This window comes from Entelurus aequoreus, linkage group LG10 (assembly GCF_033978785.1).
Source record: "Entelurus aequoreus isolate RoL-2023_Sb linkage group LG10, RoL_Eaeq_v1.1, whole genome shotgun sequence".
Lineage (NCBI taxonomy): Eukaryota > Metazoa > Chordata > Actinopteri > Syngnathiformes > Syngnathidae > Entelurus > Entelurus aequoreus.
In genome coordinates this window covers 70440202-70446083 of record NC_084740.1, presented here as the reverse complement: position 1 = coordinate 70446083, position 5882 = coordinate 70440202, and the positions used below count along the sequence as shown (strand labels likewise).

The 5882-nt window shown below is 35.0% G+C and overlaps 1 protein-coding gene and 1 pseudogene across 1 annotated transcript in view; one reads left to right on the top strand and one right to left on the bottom strand.

Annotated features, from left to right (window-relative positions):
• The window catches only part of LOC133658987 (1-phosphatidylinositol 3-phosphate 5-kinase-like), an 86961-nt gene extending 82104 nt beyond the window's left edge, over positions 1-4857 (bottom strand). The window contains exon 1 of the mRNA XM_062061566.1: positions 4771-4857. The gene's annotated coding sequence lies outside the window, so the exon portion shown is untranslated. The remainder of the gene's footprint in view (positions 1-4770) is intronic.
• LOC133659226 (gamma-crystallin M2-like) lies at positions 986-5458 on the top strand (annotated as a pseudogene).
• The last annotated feature ends 424 nt before the right edge of the window (positions 5459-5882 follow it).

Here is a 5882-nt window from a genome sequence, read left to right as displayed (position 1 = left end):
TCTTGCTCCCTGCGCGTCGGAGGGACGTGGTCCTGCCCCGATCGGTCTCCTAAAACCATTCTAGACCTCGTTGGAAGCCTGAATAAAACGCTCACGTATGCAACAAATGCACCATCAAATTACTTATGAATGGATTTGACGTTTCCATGACAACCAGGGTCTCTCCATCTTAAAAGGAGAATTTAAGGATCATTTTAAAATGTGTTGACATTTTTTCCTGGTATTTTTTTGATTGTCACTCTATACTATATCAATGAATATTTAATTTAAAAAATCTAGACAGTTTAAATAGTTCATGTAACGTTAACATTTATTTTAATATTATTTTTTAGTCAACTGTGAATTTGTTTTTACCACAGATGATTCAACTAAAATGCACCATCAAATTCTTTATAAATGGATTTGATGTTTCCATGACAACCAGGGTCTCTCCATCTTCATAGGAGAATTTAAGGATAATTTTCAAATGTGTTAAAATTTGTTGATTGTCACTATATACATATTTGCTCAACAAAAAAAAAATCTAAATTTATTTGACGTTTCCATGACAACCAGGGTCTCTCCATCTTAACAGGAGAATTTAAGGATCATTTTAACATGTTTTAACATTTTTTACTGGTATTTTTGGATTGTCACTCTATACTATATTAATGAATATTTAATTTAAAAAATCTAGACAGTTTAAATAGTTCAAGATACATTAAAATGTATTGTAATATTTTTTAGTTAACTGTGAATTTGTTTTTACCACAGATGATTCAAATAAAATGCACCATCAAATTATTTATAAATGGATTTGACGTTTCCATGACAACCAGGGTCTCTCCATCTTCATAGGAGAATTTAAGGATCATTTTCAAATGTGTTAAAATCTGTTGATTGTCACTATACCGGTATACTATATAAATAAATATTTGCTCAAAAAAAAAAAATCTAAATTTATTTGACGTTTCCATGACAACCAGGGTCTCTATCTGCTGTTGTGATGGGGATGGTCCAGGTTGGGGTGAGAAAATAAATATTAAATACATGAGTTATTTCTTTTAAGTTTTGGTTTTATTTATTTTTATACACGGATTCTTCAAGCCTATTTATAATGTATTCCTATAAACCTATACAATTTAAAACCCACTATTTAAATGATGTACATCAGGGGTCACCAACCTTTTTGAAAGCAAGAGCTACTTCTTGGGTACTGATTAATGCGAAGGGCTACCAGTTTGATACACACTTAAATAAATTGCCAGAAATAGCCAATTTGCTCAATTTACCTTTAACTCTATGTTATTATTAATAATTAATGATATTTACACTTAATTGAACGGTTTAAAAGAGGAGAAAACACGAAAAAAATTACAATTACATTTTGAAACATAGTTTATCTTCAATTTCGACTCTTTAAAATTCAAAATTCAACCGAAAAAAAGAAGAGAAAAACTAGCTAATTCGAATCTTTTTGAAAAAATTTCAAAAAGAATTTATGGAACATCATTAGTAATTTTTCCTGATAAAGATTAATTTTAGAATTTTGATGACATGTTTTAAATAGGTTAAAATCCAATCTGCACTTTGTTAGAATATATAACAAATTGGACCAAGCTATATTTCTAACAAAGACAAATCATTATTTCTTCTAGATTTTCCAGAACAAAAATTTTAAAAGAAATTCAAAAGACTTTGAAATAAGATTTAAATTTGATTCTACAGATTTTCTAGATTTGCCAGAATATTTTTTTTAAATTTTAATCATAATAAGTTTGAAGAAATATTTCACAAATATTCTTCGTCGAAAAAACAGAAGCTAAAATGAAGAATTAAATTAAAATGTATTTATTATTCTTTACAATAAAAAAAATAAATTTACTTGAACATTTATTTAAATTGTCAGGAAAGAAGAGGAAGGAGGTAAAAAGGTAAAATTAAAAGGTAAAAAGGTACATGTGCTTAAAAATCCTAAAATCATTTTTAAAGTTGTATTTTTTTCTCTAAAGTTGTCTTTCTGAAAGTTATAAGAAGCAAAGTAAAAAAATTAATGAAATTATTTAAACAAGTGAAGACCAAGTCTTTAAAATATTTTCTTGGATTTTCAAATTCTATTTGAGTTTTGTCTCTCTTAGAATTAAAATGTCGGGCAAAGCGAGACCAGCTTGCTAGTAAATAAATAAAATTTAAAAAATAGAGGCAGCTCACTGGTAAGTGCTGCTATTTGAGCTATTTTTAGAACAGGCCAGCGGGCTACTCATCTGGTCCTTACGGGCTACCTGGTGCCCGCGGGCACCACGTTGGTGACCCCTGATGTACATACTATTGTTTTTGTGATACTCATTGGGTTAAATTGGGATCTTTGGTACTACATTTCGTGCTGACAAAGTTACTCGAATCAGCCGTCATTATCGGGGACAACCTCACAATTTGTCTTTTTCTAGATCGTCTTTTATGAGGACAAGGACTTCTCCGGCCGCCGTTTCCAGTGGACTTGACGCTCTTCCAGTCTCGCTGCGGCTCCATCAAGATTAAGGATGCTTCATGATCTACGACAAAGTCCACTACGCCGGCAACCAGTGCTACCTGAAGAGGGACGACTACCTAGAATACCAACACTGGACCGTATTGGGTGAGACTTTGGGGTCCTGCCGAGTCATCCCCACGGTAAGATATACCGTAAATGTTGCAAATAATGTCTCTATTAAGTTTACCAGTGCCCTGTATTTTGTGGAATACAAAATCAAACAACTGCACTATGTCAAAAAACAAAACAGGGATCAATAGCAGTGGCTGTAGGCAACCTCCTCATATACCGTATTTTTCGGACTATAAGTCACAGTTTTTTTCATAGTTTAGCCGGGGGGTGCGACTTATACTCAGGAGCGACTCATATGTGAAATTATTAACACATTACCGTAAAATATCAAATGGGGATTTAGCGATTAGGAGTGACAGATTGTTTGGTAAACGTATAGCATGTTCTATATGTTATAGTTATTTGAATGACTCTTACCATAATATGTTACGTTAACATACCAGGCACGTTCTCAGTTGGTTATTTATGCCTCATATAACGTACACTTATTCAGCCTGTTGTTCACTATTCTTTATTTATTTTAAATTGCCTTTCAAATGTCTATTCTTGGTGTTGGCTTTTATCAAATACATTTCCCCAAAAAATGCGACCTATATGTTTTTTTCCTTCTTTATTATGCATTTTCGCCCGGTGCGTTTTATACTCCGGAGCGATTTATAATCCGAAAAATATGGTAATCACAAAAAGGATCGCATCAATCATGTATCAACACAGTGACCACTCCAAAACAAAAAGGTTTATCAAGTTTTTACACACTCAGTGTTCTCAATTCCTCTGATCAATTTTGTTACATTGCTTCTATATATTAGTATATTTTAATAATTAATTTACCTCTTATTCTATAATTATGAGACTTTTCTTGTGTGGATGTTTTTAAATGTTTTGCGTAAACCAAGATAGATACTGAATATTTTACAAAGCAATTCAATAAAAGATAGTTACAATGTATCAATTTTGTTCATGATTGTATGTACTTCAGTCATTAACAAAATAAAAATGAAAAATGGGTTATACTTGTATAGCGCTTTTCTACCTTTAAGGTACTCAAAGCGCTTTGACAGTATTTCCACATTCACCCATTCACACACTGATGGCGGGAGCTGCCATGCAAGGCGCTAAACAGCAGCCATCAGGAGCAAGGGTGAAGTGTCTTGCCCAAGGACACAACGGATGTGACTAGGGTGGTAGAAGGTGGGGATTGAACCCCAGTAACCAGCAACACTCCGATTGCTGGCACGGCCACTCTACCAACTTCGCCACGCCGTCCCCCATTAACTAATTAGAGATGTCCGATAATATTGGCCTGCCAATATTATCGGCCGATAAATGCTTTAAAATGTAATATCGGAAATTATATGGTATTGGTTTTTCCATTATCTGTATCGTTTTGTTTTTTAAATAATTAAATCAACATAAAAAACACAAGATACACTTACAATTAGTGCACCAACCCAAAAAACCTCCCTCCCCCATTTACACTCGTTCACACAAAAGGGTTGTTTCTTTCTGTTATTAATATTCTACTTCCTACATTATATATCAATATAGATCAATACAGTCTGCAAGGGATACAGTCCGTAAGCACACATGATTGTGCGTGCTGCTGGTCCACTAATAGTACTAACCTTTAACACTTAATTTTACTCATTTTCATTAATGACTAGTTTCTATGTAACTGCTTTTATATAGTTTTACTTTATTTTTTATTCAAGAAAATGTTTTTAATTTATCTTATTTTATAATTTTTTTTTTAAAAAAGGACCTTATTTTCACCATACCTGGTTGCCCAAATTAGGCATAATAATGTGTTAATTCCACGACTGTATATATCGGTATCGGTAATTAAGAGTTGGACAATAATGGAATATCGGATATCGGCAAAAAAGCCAATATCGAACATCCCTATTAACTACGCAGCGTCACTTCCGGTTAACATTTCCTATCAAACATCGCAAATACGCACTAAGGAAAACAATTATCCAAAAGACGAAGCTGCCGATATAAAGGTAATATACCATAAAATGTTCAGTAATAGGCACATTTTAAAATCAATCACGGAATAATAGTTTAACAAACAAAAGTGTGGGAAAACACACGTTTCTGTAATGGAGTACCTGACAAGTTTTTTTCACTGAACTAGTCGATATTAGTAATTGAATAACGTTTGTTAAAATATATAAGAATCTTACCGCTGAGTTGGTTTATGCGTCGTCTGTATAATTAAGATGCAAGTTTCAATTTGGTTTGTCATCAACCAAACGAGCCCCTGATTACTTCCGCCTGCGTGACTTTAAGCTAAGGCGCTGAAGAGCAATAGCGAATCAGGAGAGGAGCTTGAAGTCACATGACATGCTTGCATTCTAAACACCACCACAAGATGGCAGTAGCTGTTTTCTTCAGCGCTGTTAATTCTGACGAGGTAGTTTGCAACTTGCTGCTTTTACAACATTGGTTCTGTTGCTGCTGTAAATACCCAAAAGGGAATTGTTTTTCTTACCACTTTCCAATTATGAATATAAAACATTACATAATGACTTTTCACAAGCAACAAAACAAACATATCGCCCCGTCCTTCCTGCACATTTTTACTGCTAAATATTACATCTAATCATGTTTATATTGCTCCCCAGGAGCCAAGATGCTTCAACATGCGTCTGTTTGTGCGCCTCGAGTTTGGGGGTCAGATGATGGACCTGGCAGAAACTGTCCCAGCGTCATGGAGCGCTTCCAGAAGAAGGACATTTTCTCCTGCAACGTTTTTACGAGGAGCCAAACTACCTGGGCAGGATGGACCTGATCAGCTCCGGGGAATACAGGAATACAAGAGGTTCAGCGAGTGCCCAGGTAGGATCAGTCAGACGCATCACAGACTGTTAGATCTTTGATGGACCGGACTGTTCCCTGGGTATCATTTCTGGGCCATGTTTTATGGACCAGACTGTTCTCTGGGTATCATTTCTGGGCCATGTTTTGTGGACCAGACTGTTCTCTGGGTATCATTTCTGGGCCATGTTTTATGGACCAGACTGTTCTCTGGGTATCATTTCTGTGCCATGTTTAATGGACCGGACTGTTCCCTGTGTATCGTTTCTGGGCCATGTTTGATGGACCGGACTATTCCCTGTGTATCATTTCTGGGCCATGTTTGATGGACTAAAATTTTCTGGACCATATTTGATGGACAGGATTATTCCCCGTGTATCATTTCTGTGCCATGTTTGATGGATCGGACTGTTCCCTGTGTATTATTTCTGGGCCATGTTTGATGGACAAAAATTTTCTGGGCCATGTTTGATGGATC